Raw genomic sequence first — 14,911 nt, 5'->3', positions numbered from 1 at the left:
GGTCAAAAAAAAAGAATCACCCAGTTCCAGTATATAGAAACCATTGGCAATAAGACCTTAAAAGACCTCATCTTTTCACATGCTTTACTGTCACACTGGCCACGCTGAGTAATTGCCCAGAGGTTCTGGTCTCAGGTCCATGCTACTACAAGCCAAGCAACAGCCTCTGGCCGAAAGCAATCAAACTCTGACCTGGATATTGGCTGCAAGAGTTGGCATGAGCTCACCGATCGTCACTGTTGCTAGGGATACCACAAATGCAAGGGTCAAAAAAGGGCTCACTGGGTTGTAGGGCACGGGATTTGTCAAGCCCAGGGCTCCACTCCACCACAAAGATGGCACGATGCCCCAGTGGTGGCAGACAGACAAAGCCCCAACACAGTGCTCACACTAACCTGCTCAGTAACTCTTGTGCAACCGGACAGTAGTGAACGGCGCCAGGCAGCTCTCCCGGGAACTCACATTTTCACTATTCAGGGAACCGATGGTACAAGTTACAGCATTCACGAAGAGGCACTTCTCTTACGTTACTAGTACTTAAAAACAAACACTGTGCTTTTATCTACAAATTAATAATAAAAAGTGACTGATATATTCATTGTATTTCTGAATCCCAAGTGAAAAATAATATTTATAATAGATTTTTTAAAAGCAGTTTTAGATTTACAGAACAATTGAGCAGAAAGTAGTTTCCACATACCTCCACAATACCTCCTTCCCAGTTTCCTCTATCTTTAATATCCTGCATTACTGTATTTTTTTTTTACAGTTGATGAGCCATCACTGATATATTATTATTAACTAATGTCAATAGTTTACATTAGGGTTCATTCTTTCTGCTGTGCATTCTAGAGATTTTGACAAATGTTGAAGTTTTTTTGTTTTTTAAAACAAAACAAAAAAAACCAACCCTTTCCAGGAATTTCCTGGCAGTCCAGTGGTTAAGACTCCCACACTTTCACTGCCGAGGGCCCGGGTTTGATCCCTGGTCAGGGAACTAAGATCCCACAAGCCGCATGGTGTGGCAAAAAAAACCCCAAAAAACAAAAAAAACACCAAACCAAAAAAACCTTTCCAGTACATTCTGAGGCACAATACATCTCCTTACCTCAAGACCATTTTAATTGCTGTAGCTTTGTAAAGGGAAGTTTCACAGGAACGCTGTAATGTACATCATTCATGTCTTTTCAATGATTCATGGTTTCAAAGACTGACTATAACATAGCCCTGCAAACATATTCAACTTTGATTATGTGAAAACCAACCATTCACAACTCTCAGACCTCCAGTATGGCCCCCAAAAAAAGGAGTCTGAAGAAATTCTTGGACCACAAAACAAAAAGTAAGAAAAACAGTCTCCAAGATGACATCTGACATGTTGGAATTAGTCTGCTGATGACTTGGTCTGGAGATGTTTATAAAAACAGCTTTGTCATGAGAAAGCAGAGCAGCGTAAGAGAAGTAGCATCGGGAGACAGAAAAGAGGAGGAAGAAAACTGGGAAAGGAAAGCAGGGAAGGACAGAAACAGTAGAAATCAGGAGTGGCAGATGGACGCTAGATGCAGGACAGAGCGGCAGCAATGGAAAGGAGAGCCAGCTAGACATAAAAGGACGGTGACATGAATTATTTTGAGGGGGTGAGTGAGGAAGGGACAAATTGCGTCTCAATACTCTAGCCCTTAAATTGCCTAATCATTCATTCAACTGAATATATCAATGGGAAAGCAACATTCAGCATGTTAAAAGCCGGCTTTGCACGTAAGTGTGTAAAGATGGTACACCTTCCATCCACTGAAAATTCCCTCTGAAACCCATTTCAAATCTTTTGGAAGGCTCTAGGGATAGGGTTATTCCTGAATAATGATTACATACACACACTAGCTGGAGGTATAGACCTACAGGTGTAAAACATTTATCCTGATGCTTTCATTTTTAATTTATGAATAAGTGTGAAGCAAAATTCAAATTACATTACTTGTCCTGTCCTTGAGGGATTTGACATCTCACCCTATCTACTTCAGAAGAGCATATGCTGCCTCTCTGTTTTATCAGGATTGTTTCTCTCTTGGCTCTGATTTCCCTTCAATCCAAGTATGTAATGAGGCTATTCAATAAAGAGACTGTGGTTTACTTGCAGGCAAAATCTTAAGTACTCGTCTTTAGGCCACCAGGAAAAGGTTCTAAGAAGTCAAACCTGGAATCTCCTTGTCATATTATTTGATCTTAAATGTAGAGAAGAAAACAGCGTTCTGGATTTATAGCTGGTCTTTGGATTGAGAAAGATCCACAAACTTTCAAATCTAAGTTTAGAAAGCAGCTCTCACACAAAAGCAGATCAGTGGTTCCCTGGGGAAGGATGCACTGCAAAAGGAGCACGAGGAAGCGTGGGGGGACTGAGCGCCACACAGCTCTATGCCGCTGCCGCAACTCATCAAGCTGTGTGCCTTAACTGGATGCAGTTTACTGTACATAAATGATACTCCATACAGTGGGTATTAAATTATCTTGATAATCATTCCACAACGTACATGTATATCAAATCATCACATTGTACACTTCATTTTCTTTTTTCTTGTTATTTTTTAAACCATTTTTTAAATTGAAGTATAGTTAATTTACAATGTTGTGTTAGTTTCAGGTACACAGCAAAGTGATTCACTTATCCATATATGAATATATCTATTCTTTTTCAGATGCCTTTCCATTACAAGATATGGAATATAGTTCCCTGTGCTATACAGTAGGTCCTTGTTGTTCATCTATTTTGTTTTTTGTGTTTTTTTTTATAAATCTATACTTTGATTAAGACAAAAACTGACAGTGTTGGTATGAAGTTTAACAGTTAAACAAAAGTTTTCACAGAAACCTAACACATGCCTAAAATGATTTTACAATGGAGTTCTAGATGCAGGTCTAGACGATGTCAAGAACTGATGGATCTCATGATTCAAGACAGCATTTTGGGTTTTAGTTAATTCTTAGGATTAAAAAAAATTGTTTTGTTTTAAAGTGAACCACTGCCCCAGTATGAAAGTTTAATCTTCTCCTGAGACCAGGGCTTCAGAAATCATTCAGCTCCTGAAGTGATTCAGTGAATTCGTGCTGTCAGTGACTGAACCCTGCCACCAATGGTTTCAAAGTTCAAAAAACAGAGGCTCCAAGAGTTTTCCACCCTAAGAGCACTGGCCCTTGTCTTTCCCTACTCTCCCACCTCCTATACCACCCTCTGCCCTTCCCCAAATACTTCAGCCAGTGGCTTGGAGAAGCTGATATTATAACTTCATAATTGGAAAAGAAAGGGTCTTCTTGTCAATTTCAAGAATTAGCACCTCTAAGACAGAATGACCTGCCTGCGTATCCACTCCAGTAAGACTTTTCCTCCTCAACCAGTTTCCATCCCCCAAATGGCAGCTTTGGTAACTTCTTAACTGGCTTGGTCCTTTGTTGGGAACAGCATTAAGCTCAGGCAGGGAACACCTTGGCTTCTAAGTTTCAGGCATTCACAGCTTTTAAACAAGTCTCTCACAGTCCTCACTTAGGTTGCCAATGACATTTTTTGAAAGGATGAAATATTCTGGACACAGAACCAAATCTTCATTAGTTGTTCTTTCCTTTGTTTCACCACTTCCCCCATCAGGCCCCAAATTTTAACAAAAATGACCCTAACCCATCTCCCTTCTTTCCCCCCCATCCCTCCCACCCCAAATAATACACCAGTAATAGCCAAAAACTACATGCATGCTATGCTGTAAAAATGCAGAGTTAACACTATTGGGAAGAAAGCTGTGGGTTGCAGAGATGCTCTTTGAAGATCTACAGTATCTTTATAGCTCTCCCACATCCCATTCTGCAAGTTTTGTCCTTCATAGAAGGTCCTTTGCTTTTCTCAGCAAAGTTCAGAACGGGTTGCCTTGAAACACTGACCCTCCTTCCTCTCCACTGGGATGGGTGTGCAAACTATACAGCATGGAGCAGCTTTAAAGCACTTGGGCTGCTGTAGGGCACAGAAACTATACTGGCTCTTCAAAGGACATCTTCTCAAGCCACCTCTATGGTGTCAAGACAAGTAGAACTCTTTCTTTCCCCACTTGAAACCCACAGTCAGATGTGACAGGGGCTGGTACTCAGGACAGTTAATTCTTGTCAACTTTTTTGTCATCATCCTCCGAGGGGTAGGAATGCCACATCAGCCTTTCCTCACAGAAGGATATGACAACCTGTGGGCGCTTGACATTGGCTTCCTTGGCAGGGACCAGGTCAGCCTCATCACAGAGTTTTTCCATTTCATCAGGAACATGAGTTCTCCACTAGAGTCTGTAGCTCCAATAATCTGCTCTGGTTCCAAACCCCGGGCAAAGCCTCGTGGCTTTTCTGACTCTTCTTTCTTCTTCTTTGGTTTGCTCTCCTCCCCCTTATCTTCCGCATCAGAATCAGCTTTGCGCTTGCCTCCCTCTGATTTATCTGTCTCGTGGGCTGTTTTCTGTGACTGCAGGAACTCAGCAATGAGGCCAGGGGGATCCAGGTTTTCTTCTGGTTCCCATGTGCTGTCTTCATCTGAGGACCCCTTCCACTTTAGGAGGTACTCCACTTGGCCCTTTACCACTCGACGGTCGAGAACTCTTTCCACCACTTCCTCTTCTTCCTCTTCTTCTAGCACCTCCTCCACTTTCTTCTTGTTTTGTTTTCCCCATGGTGCCCTCCAGCTTTCTGGTATAAAGGGTGACGGGGCTCAGAGCAGCGCCCACGAGCCCGAGAGGAATCGGTGCCCCGCTACTGGCGCGTCTTGTCGGGCTGGCCGGGGGAGCGGCGACCAGAAAAGCAACAAGCCTGCTGACCGAGGCTGAGCCCCTCCCTGAAGCGGCCCTCCCCTCAGCCGAACCTCTGTTTTGTATACAGTAGTGTGTATCTGTTCATCCCAAACTAATCTATCTACTGTAACTTATTTAAAATAGATTTATTTATTGTACCATGCCGTACACTTTAACTATATACAATTATATCTGTTAGTTATTCTTTAATAAATTGGGGGGAGTTGATATTTAAAAAGTGTCTCTAACAAAGGCCGACTGCTTTATCTGTAGATGCAAGTATACATTTTCACCTCCTATTGGCTTGGCTGCTTGGTTTCTTTCCTTGGTGTGGTTAGGTGTGCTTACTACATTGGAAAATTCTGCATCTTATGGCCTAGAAGGGAAGGGCCTAGAATTTGAAAATTTGAACTGACCCTGGCATCTGGAGACATAGAATCTTTGACAAGGAACTTAAAGTGTCTCCTTAGCTTCTAGAAGCCATCTGCCTGAGGACTTTTTATAAAAATTGTTTTAAGTATGTGAAACTACCATTATTTACAGGGTGTTTCTTACAAACTATTGAAAAACATAAAATTTTGTTAATTCAAATGTCTAAATCAACTACTATGGCTTAGTGATACACAAATTTTTGGAATTTATGTGTGTGTGTGTGTGTGTGTACTCTTTAGTCTCTAAGAAACCTGGGGGGGGCACCTGTTACTTCAGTTCAACTGGTCACACGAAAGTACAGATGATTGATTATGTTTATAGACAGATGCTGGCCATCAGCTTCCCAAACAAGAATAAAGTCTAATACTAGACCCGGCAGAGATTCACTGAAAAACCAGTCCTTAACCTCTTCCTAATAAATCACACATTTTTATTCTGACAGGAGCCAAGCAGCCTTATCCGCACTCTAAAACTGAAAGTGAATAACAAAACTTGTTAATCGAGTAGAGAAATTTACTTTTGTACCATCCTCGTCAAAACAACCTTGACGGTAACATCTCTACATTCCTATCTATCACGTCCTTAGTATTGAAAAGCACATTTAGAACTCGGTGGATATTGCAAATTCTTGTGATTAGAAGGTCTATGGAACATTTTATGCCTTGAATATATGTAAGAACCAGGGTTGTTTTTTTTTCTGGTTTGTTAATTTAATTTTATTTTTTTAACATCTTTATTGGAGTATAATTGCTTTACAATGGTGTGTTAGTTTCTGCTTTATAATGAAGTGAATCAGTTATACATATACATATGTTCCCATATCTCTTCCCTCTTGCGTCTCCCTCCCTCCCTCCCTATCCCACCCCCCTCTATGTGGTCACAAAGCACCAAGCTGATCTCCCTGTGCTATGCAGCTGCTTCCCACTAGCTATCTATTTTACGTTTGGTAGTGTATATATGTCCATGCCACTCTCTCACTTCGTCCCAGCTTACTCTTCCCCCTCCCCGTGTCCTCAAGCCCATTCTCTACGTCTGCATCTTTATTCCTGTCCTGCCCCTAGAACCAGAGTTTTTAGGTGCGTGAATAAAATATAAATCCCACAAAACAGAGTGCTGGCAACCAAGACTTACTTTGACTGCTCTTTTCTTTTCCTAGGTTTCACTGCACTTACAAAGCCAGTACACATGTATCTTCTATCTGTGTATTTTACACCCATAGTAGTTCCAAAATGAAGCTCAAGCAAATCTCATTGGTTTAAATACAGAGAAAAACCCATTTTCAGAAGAGAAATACAGTGTACTGCAGGAAGCTGGGAAGAGCTGGCGGCTCACTGACAATGCACATATTCATTAGCAGGCAATAATGAGGAACAGGAGCAAAAACTACTTCACAACACACCCCTAGGCAAGGGTACAATTTTCTCATTTGTTCAAATAGTAAGCCCTTGGCAGTGAGTATCCATGTTCATTATTTCACGAAGCTTCAGTGTTTGCTGGGGCCCTGGCCATAGAAAAGGGATGATTTTGCGTTCACAGGTTTACATGTGTACACAGCCTATGTAATCTCCAGATGTATTTTGTTTAATTCTATTCGAACAGTGACGTTTCTGTATCAAGGGACACCAGATCTCACCCGACACCTGTTCTGGAGAGCAGCTTCCCTGACCATCCTAGGCTGGAAAACGGAACTGGCCCAGGTTGGGGTAACTGTAATACTGGCAAATGCGGGAAGGGGAAGACGCAGCGGCAGGTAAACATGATGATGACTCTGGAGCCCGGAAGAAGAAAAGTGGGCAGAGTCCACTGGACCGAAAAAAGGTCACCCTGAGGGTAAAATAGACACCCAGGCAAAGGAGACACGAAGAGAGAGGGGCCCACACAGCTACAGAAAGAACAAAGAGGGCGAAGAAAGAAAGGGCGGGAAGCCGAAGAACGTATTTTTTTTTTAACAGCGCCAGATTTAAAACAACAATTGCATGTGAGGGTGTGCGCGCATGCGCTTGTGCCAGCATTTGCTACAACTTAACTTCCTACCCGAGTCTGGAAGCAAATGCAGTCTTTACCATTTCTTTCCCACAATTTGAACTTTACCACAATTTTAACAGACATTTCATTTTATAAAGGAAAAGAAAACTTTCATGCAGCGATGGCGCCAATTGGGGTCTTTCAGGCTAGTATGTGTAAAGACTCTTACGAAGTCGTTGCTGAATTTCTGTGACTCTAGGCATATTTGATAGGCCTCGGTACTAGTACTTGCTCCCTAGGCCAGAGGAAATCAAAGGTTAGATGCAAAAAAGAGGTTCCCCACCACTAATGTTCAATTTCAGTAAAGCAAATAATATGATAAATTTCTGCAAACAACTGTTTTGATGATTTTCTGAAACTAGGAAAAAATTGGCATTTTTGGTATCCTTCAGTACATAGTTAATATACTTTCACCATAATAACTTGTTCTTTTGAGGGACAAGGCAACAAAAAGTTCTGGCTGTGAAGTTTTTAATTAGGAAATTAAAACTTACCTAGTATGGAGGACCTAAAACTTCTAATTGGAGCTCTGACATTAACACATCATATGACCTTGGATCAGGTGCTTGGCCCCTTTGAGCCTCAGTTTTCTCATCTCTAAAACAAAGCAGGGGGTGGGTCTTGACAGTCCCTTCTAGCGCTGAAATTCTACTACTCAAGTTGGAGGAGGAAGAATTTTAAGGAGCTTACATGAGGAGGCCACACAATCATTCTCTAACTCTCGGGCGGCGTTCCCATTTCACTCTTCATGACCATGACTTCTATCTAGAGATGCAACAGTAATTCAGAGGATCTTTTGGTAAAATTTTTAAAAAACCTTAGACTACACTTATAAGTTGGAGATTCTGCAATGGACTTGAGTCCACCATGAAAAAAATCACTGCATTTAAAAAAGAAATACAAAACATTGTCACTAACTTCTGGGTGGTGGATTATAACTGATTTTTATTTTCTTTAGGCTTGTCTGTATTTTCTAAATTTCCCTACAATGAAAAAGTACCACTCTTATCATTTAAAAAATTGATTTTCAAAAGGATTAGTGCATTCTTGCAAGTTTTACCAGATCTCTCAAGTCTACTCTAAAATCATGGGGCGGGGGTACGAAATCAGACAGTATCGCAATGCGTGTCTGCGCACAGTGGTTGATTACCCAAGTGGCTGGCTGCTGTAGTCAGAATCAGGACGTTATTATTATAATCAGAATCTATGGCTCACAGTCCTACGTGGAAATCAAAACATACGTTTTATCTAAATAACTTTTTTTTTTCCAGCATCCTGGCCCTTGAGAATCATGGTTAAAATTCCTTTCCAGTTTAAAGTAAATGAAATGAAACATGAGGTACTTTTTCTACCCACAAAAAAAAAAAAAAAGCTTTCCAGACAAAATATGGTTGCTATTGGGCTGGGTTTTTTTTTTTTTTTTTCCTCTTGCTATGCTCTAAAACACAACACATCAAAAGTTAAAATAAATATTTAGCTGTCAAAACAAAACACACCCCCCATATGGAAAACACAAATATGAATCTGATGACGCTTGTTATAAAAACAACGTCCACAGCAAAAACAAATGTTTAAATTGTGTACAAAGACTACAAAACTAAATGCTATCATTGTTAAGTTCTATACGACAGTCCAAAAAAGGTTGAAGGTAAGCTGCAGAAAGGATATAAACACAATTAGGTAACTTCCAGCTTTACCACCATAAAAAGTAAAATTTTCAAGGAAGATAGACAATAAAGTTCCCCAAAATGACAACGGCAGGCTCAGTGTGGGTAGATCTCTAGAACAAACTTCATGTTCAACTGAATTCTCCTCAGCTGAGGAAGGTAGAGTATAAGAGTTCACCTCTCCATTCTCCACCTGGATGTGATCTGTGTCTAAAACACATTACCTCCGAAGTGACTTTTTACCCAGGACCAGTCACCCGCCTCTCTGCAGCAGGCTCCTCGCCTCACTCGCCTTCAGCAACCCCAAGCTCCAGACCAAGCAGCAAGGGACAGTGGCTTAGTCACGGGACTGAAGTTCAAATCCCAACTCTGCCGCTTATTAGTTGTGCAATCTTAGACAAGTTACTTAACTAACCTCATCTGTGAAATGTGCATCATAACCACTTTGCAGAGTTCCTTTGAGGATCAAATTACATAATGGGTGTAAATTCAACTCACATATTTTCTAGAACTATAGTAGGCCTTCAAGTAACCAGTTCCCTTTCGCCCCCTACTCCTGGCCACTTACTTCAAGTATGATCAAGTTTAATGTTCATGGTTTTAATTACTCTCCAGCAAACTCAATGGTATATAGGACATGTAGTAATTTTAATTTTGTTAAGACTTTGAATAGAGCACACCACAAGGGAGACAGTACGACGTTGTGCTCAAAACCATGAACTTCTGAGGAGTAAGACAATCTTAATTTTGATGTCTCCTAACCGCGACCAGCTGTGCAACCGAGGGCAAATTACTTTACCTCTCTGAGCCTGGTTCTTAATTTAAAAAATGAAGAGACTAGACAATGTATACAAGTGCCTGGCACAGAGCTAAATACCATAAATGGTAGCTTTTATTGGTCTTCGTGATTTGGGTCGATGTTCAGGTACTAGTCACTTTAAAGACTAGTAAAGTAAGCTCAGCCAACAACTCAGTCACGTCAAGACACTGTTAGTGTTCTCTACTCTCCTGAAGTTAAGTTCTACTGCATTTCATAGAGGAAATTACATCAACCTTAGCACTATTGACAACTGGGGTCACATGATTCTCTGTTGCGGGGGACTGCCCCTTGCATCCTAGAATGTTTAAGCCCCTTGCCTGACCTCTACCCACTAGACACACCCCAAGCTGTGACTGCCAAAACTGTCTCCAGACATTGTTCAATGTCTCCTAGGGGACAAAACTGCCCCAGTTAAAAACCACTCGTCTAGCACTATCTGCAGATGGGAATTCTCCACCACCTCGGTAGGCAACCCAGCAGGAGGACAAAGGTTTACTCGCCCTCCCATTTAGTCTTATCTACTCCTCTGGGCTCCATCATTCGTTAGTACCTGTAATTCAAAGGTGACCATAGAAAAATAAATTTTTTGGCCCAATTTGCTGTCAGAAGCTGCTTTAAGTCACAGGAAGGAATGCTGGCCTGGTTGTCTTTTCGCTACTCTATACCGTCATACAAAATGCTGAACTTTAATATCAAGGAATCTGCTATGTCCTAATTACTTTACATAAAATTTTAAAAGGCCATTGACCTTAAGATGACTTATAAACCATGTTATTACCCAAACTGACAAAGTATGTCTTCATTGGGAAGGTGAGATGGAATTTATGCAGTGACTAATACCCTGGAAAGAAACGGCTCCCCTGTTTGCATGGCTGAAGCATGTTTACTGTACATAAAGTGCTATGTTAAAGTCCAAAAGACTCTGGACAACTCTTGATTATGCACAACGAATTCACTGTCTACTTTTCATTTTAATAACTGCACCAGAAAGCAGGAGCCATTTCTTATCCACTGTACATCCCGGCACCTAGCACAGAGCCTCTAACAGAGGCTAACTCAGTAAATGTTGGTTGAATAAATAAATGGTCATATATTCTGCTTAATTAAGTACTCTGTTGACAAAAAAAAAAAAAGAAAGAAACTTTCTTTGCTCTCGTCCAACAGGAGCTGAAAGAAAAGATCTTTTAAGAGAAAATAATTACAGTCTGCTCCCTTTTACTCCAAACCTAAACAACTGGAAAATTCAATTAACCAAAAAAATTTTGTAGGCAAAAGTTGGGGAAAGCAGCCAAACAGATAAGGCCCAAAGTTCAAGCAAGCACGAACATTTGTTCAACTCCCACAAGATTATAAAAGCCAAAGTTGCTGGCACAAGAGGGCAAGCAGGCAACCGGGAGGTGGGAAGCAGGAAAAGAGGGATGGGTCAGCCTCAGGAGGTTAGCTGCCATCCTTCAGTGAACAGTTTTTTTTCTTAACCTCAAAACGTTAGAGGTAAGAGTCAATGTCTTACGCAAAGCCTTGACTTACAAATTACTTTTCAAATGGATATGAGCAAAAATTTAAAGAATATTTAGAAAGATATCTGATCATATTTTTGTTAATTTTTCAGGTTTCCTTATCTTTTTTTTCCCCTTCTCCAGTCCCGCGGGGCAAACAACAGGTTCTTAAAAAGCTGCGTAAAAGACACTCCATTTACTCCTTTTGTCTAGAGAAGCTTAAGGCCCACCACCATCACATGCTTCTCTCTGCAAAAGATTTCACCACTCCCAGCATTCTATTCATAAGAGAAAAAAACAGTCAGATTTAAATTGTATTTTTAAAGTATTATTTTAAGATCATTGCCCAGTATATAGAATGGGTATCACATTAACATTAGAAATGGTGCAAATAATAGTGTTTAAATGCATTCTCGGGGCTTCCCTGGTGGCACAGTGGTTAAGAATCCGCTTGCCAATGCAGGGGACACGGGTTCGAGCCCTGGTCCATGAAGATCCCACATGCCGCGGAGCAACTAAGCCCGTGCGCCACAACTACTGAGCCTGCGCGCCTAGAGACCATGCTCCGCAACAAGAGAAGCCACCGCAATGAGAAGCCCGGGCACCGCAACGAAGAGTAGCCCCCGCTCACCGCAACTAGAGGAAGCCCGCGCGCAGCAATTAAGACCCAACACAGCCAAAAATAAATAAATAAAATAAATAAATTTATAAAAAAAATAAATGCATTCTCGTCCACCTTTGAGACCAAAACCTCTATTTCCACTTAAAACGTTTCCAGTTTATCATTTCCAGTACACAAATAAATTATCATGTTTAAGTGGTCCATTAGTTTGATCCATATTAAATTAGCTTCAATTTCCTGGTGTCATATATGAAGAATTTTCCCAATTTAAATCTTGCACCATTTTTTAAAAGTTTCACTCAAAAATCTAGACTTGGTTAAAAAAACCCAAAAAACAAAAAAACGCTTTCCTTCTCCAAAAATTCAATATGGGAATGGCAGCCTAGAATTTCAAAAACCATATATGGTTACAGAATCCATATGGTAGTCTTAGACTACGTACTTACTGGTAGGTGGTTCACACAAATCATGGCGTATCTGACCAATTTCCTGTTGCATAAAGATTATATTTGCTCTGAAAAATGTTAAATAAGCATTTTTAAAGACTGAAGGTAAAGACTAGATTGGAACCTTATGTAACCAAAATGGGAAAGCACGTACAGCGTCACCACATTAAAGGCCTAAACCTTTTCAATATGTATTCTTCCTAAGCAAATATGAGCATGAGTTTCCAAAGGCAAAGCTACCATCCCAGAAGCCCTTGCTTCCTCAGTGTAAAGAACGGGGAGGGTTCTGTTCCTGGAGATGAGCTGGGGAGGGAAAGGCTTTGCAAAATTCCAAGGGGCTCATAATTTAAATGTATGCTATTCTGCAAATGTTCACATTTCCAAAGAACAACATAAAATTTACATTAAAACTGTCTTAATCAAGATAACGAAAAAAAATTATTCCTACTGCTCTATAAGCTTGCCATAGATTTGATAACCCAGGAACGAATTACGGGCAATTACAAAATGATGGCTCCAATTAGGAAAACTGGACCTATTCCAAATTCAAATCAAAGGGGGCTCAGATAATCCCAATGGAATAATTTAAATGAATATAGGGGACTTCCAGCAAAGACATACGTTTATTCTATTTCTACGTCTTCTGAAAGCCAAGCAAAATGCTACAACGACGTATCTCTTGCACTTCAGGAAATCCAAAAACCAAACCTGGAGTCCCCTTAATAAACCTTGTTCTCTTCTTTTCCCAAGGGGTCTCGCTGGTGCAGGGTTTTTATTGTAAAGGGCAATCAAAACAAACCTGAGAATCCCGCACAGTCTCAAACGCAGAAGATAATACAGCACCGAACACGAACCACACACAATCTTTCCTTGCTGATTTCCAAACCTCCACCTAGTCCTGGACGCCTGAGAAGAGGCCGCGAGGAATGGAAGAGAAAGAGAAACTTCGAAAGCAGAAACCTCTCTCCCAGAGCCTAGAACAGACGGCACCTTGTAGGGATTTCACGCTTTTTGAGACGGAAAGGTCACACCCTGCAGTTTTGAAAATCCACCTTCTAAGGCTCAACCCATGTTACAAAACCTTCCTCCTGATTCTCTAGGTTTCGCGCTGGAGCTGAAACCCCCCCTCCCCACCCCCATTCGCCAACCCCTCGCCATCCCCTTAGAGAAGAACCAGCGCGGAACCTCCCCCTCCTCCTCCCCACCGCAGCATCCCCGACGAGCAAACCTTGGAAGCCCCTCACCTCCACTCCCTCCCACGCCCACCCCCGCCCGCCTCGTCGTGCGAACCGAGGCCGGTTCCCCTTCGCTCCCTCCCTGTCCTCGAGGAGGAAACCGAGGGGAGCCCCCCACTTCATCTTCACCCGCTCTCCCCACCCGGCCGGCTATCCTCGTTGAGAAAACCGAGAGGTGCCCCCCACCTCGCCCCAACCCCCCACTGCCCGCCATCCTCGGGCAGAAAGCCCAGGGGCCCCCTTCCCTCTCTCTCCACTCCCCACCATTCCGCAGAGGAAACCAGGGAGAGCCCCCTCCTCCCTCCCGCTTCCCCCACCTCCAGGCGCTCCCGGTCCCCTCCGCCCGCCACCCCTGCGGCGAGAGCCCGAGGGAGGCTGAGGCACGCACCGGCGGGAGGGCAGAGGAGGGGACCCCGCGGCCGCCCATCCCGCAGCCCCCGCCCCCGGCCGGGCGGCCGAGGCCCGAGGCCCCGGATACCCGCCCCGGGGGCCAGCCCGCGACCGGAGGCTGCGGGGCAGGAGGCAGCCTCTCTCCCGGGACGCGGGCCCGCTGGGCGGGAGGCACACACGCAGGCACGCACACGCGGAGAGAAAGCGGGCTTACTGCCTGGGGACGCTCGCCCGCGCGGCTGTCTCGGCGGCGGCCGCTGCCAGCACCGAGGCCAAGGCGCGGCGGCGGCGGTGGCGCTGCGGACTGAGCCCCCTCGGCCGGGCGTTGGATCTAGGGCGCGGGAGGGGCGCGAGGGGAGGGGCACGCGGGGGAGGCGGGGAGGGAGGGTGCGCGCGCGCGGGGGCGGGGGCGGGCGCGGCTGGCCCGGGGCGGGGCGGGGCGTGCGCCAGCCGGGGCTCGGCCTGCGGGGGCTGCTGTGCGGGGCGCGCGCGCGCGCGGGAGCCGGCCCGGCCGGGGACGGGGCGGGGGCGCCACGCACCCCGCGCGGCCACGTGCCCCCGCCTCGGGGGCGGCCCGCTGACTGCAAGGCGCGGCCGCGCGGGGAAGGTGGCTGCGAGGAGATAGGGGCGAGCGCTTTCCTGGAGGACCGGCTCCCGCCCCGGAGGCCGAGGGGAGGGCAGGCTGGGGGCGCCCGGGGCACCCCCGCCCCTCGCGCCGCAGCCCTCGAGGCCGGCGGGGAGTCACGAGTCACTGCAGGCAGCCGCGGCCGGCGCTGGGGAGGTGGGAGCAACAAAGAGAGTCGGGCGAAGGTGGCCTCACCGGGGGCCTACTCTAGCCAGCGCACCCCCTGCAAAGCGGCCCGCGTCCGGAGCGCACCCCGATTCGGCCCCTGACTGCAGGAGCCCCGTGGTTCTGGGCGACGCCGAAGGACCTACCGGCGACCCTTCCCCTTAGTAATCGGCCGCGGGG

The 14,911-nt window shown here is 44.5% G+C and overlaps 1 protein-coding gene and 1 pseudogene across 3 annotated transcripts in view; both read right to left on the bottom strand.

The window, feature by feature from the left end:
* Positions 1-14,289, bottom strand: part of FHL1 (four and a half LIM domains 1) — a 60,029-nt gene extending 45,740 nt beyond the window's left edge. Inside the window, exon 1 of one of the 3 annotated variants that reach the window (XM_036839862.1) lies at positions 14,156-14,289. The gene's annotated coding sequence lies outside the window, so the exon portion shown is untranslated. The remainder of the gene's footprint in view (positions 1-14,155) is intronic. The other 2 variants (XM_036839867.1, XM_036839865.1) reach the window with 2 other exon arrangements.
* On the bottom strand, positions 4,134-8,021 carry LOC118888369 (annotated as a pseudogene).
* Positions 14,290-14,911: the final 622 nt, after the last annotated feature.

Source organism: Balaenoptera musculus, chromosome X (assembly GCF_009873245.2).
Source record: "Balaenoptera musculus isolate JJ_BM4_2016_0621 chromosome X, mBalMus1.pri.v3, whole genome shotgun sequence".
Taxonomy (NCBI): domain Eukaryota; kingdom Metazoa; phylum Chordata; class Mammalia; order Artiodactyla; family Balaenopteridae; genus Balaenoptera; species Balaenoptera musculus.
This window is presented reverse-complemented; position numbering and strand designations above follow the sequence as displayed.